The sequence below is a fragment of the Emiliania huxleyi genome, assembly GCF_000372725.1.
Source record: "Emiliania huxleyi CCMP1516 unplaced genomic scaffold EMIHUscaffold_318, whole genome shotgun sequence".
NCBI lineage: Eukaryota > Haptophyta > Isochrysidales > Noelaerhabdaceae > Emiliania > Emiliania huxleyi.
Genome location: NW_005199616.1, coordinates 54214 through 55333, shown reverse-complemented (window position 1 = coordinate 55333; position 1120 = coordinate 54214).

Sequence of the window (1120 nt, the reverse complement as noted above, 5' to 3'; positions counted from 1 at the left end):
AGTGAGGCCGGGGGTGGGGAGAGAGAGAGAGGGAGAGAGAGAGAGAGAGAGGGAGAGAGAGAGAGAGGGGAGGGAGAGAGCCGAGAGAGAGAGAGAGCCGAGAGAGAGAGAGCTCGCACCCGCCGCTGCTGCGAGGCGACGGCATCGGCATCGCCGACATCGACGCCGACGCCGACCCGCTCCTGCCGCCGCCTCCCGCCTCGCCGCGGCGCTGCTTCGTGGGCGGCGGCTCGATGAGCTCCGCCACCCACATGCGCCGCGTCTTCGGCGAGCGGTGCGGCCGCGCCTATTCACAGCCGCGCTATTCACAGCCGCGCTATTCACAGCCGCGCCATGCGGCGAGCGGTGCGGCCGCGCCTCCCTCGCGCGCGCGAGGTGGTGCAGAAACTCTTTGCGTGGGACGCACCTGTGAATCGCGCAGCTGTGAATAGCGCAGCTGTGAATAGCGCGGCTGTGAATAGCGCGGCTGTGAATAGCGCGGCTGTGAAGAGCGCGGCTGTGAATAGCGCAGCTGTGAAGAGGAACCCCTTGCGCGGGTCGCACCTCGGCCTCGAGATATGGGGAGATATGGGGAGATATGGGGAGGAGTGGGGAGATGTGGGGAGATATGCAACTCTTGCGCGGGACGCACCTCGGCCTCGAGATATGGGGAGATATGGGGAGATATGGGGAGGAGTGGGGAGATGTGGGGAGATATGCAACCTCTTGCGCGGGACGCACCTCGGCCTCGAGATATGGGGAGATGCGGGGAGATGTGGGGAGATATGCAACTCTTGCGCGGGACGCACCGTGCGCCGAGCTGCAGCTTGTAGTCCAGCTCCATCCCCAGGTCCCACAGCCGGAAGCCGTTCCGCGCGAGCACGCGGGCGGTAGCGACGCACTGTACTGCTCCGGACGATGGGACGAGGTAGAAGCCTGGTGGGGAGGTGTGGGGAGATGTGGGGAGGTGTGGGGAGGTGTGGGGAGATGCGGGGAGGTGCGGGGAGGGTGTGGGGAGATGTGGGGAGATGTGGGGAGGTGTGGGGAGGTGTGGGGAGATGTGCGAGGTGTGGGGAGATGCGGGAGGTGTGGGGAGGTGTGGGGAGGTGTGGGGAGGGTGTGGGGAGATGTGGGGAGGTGT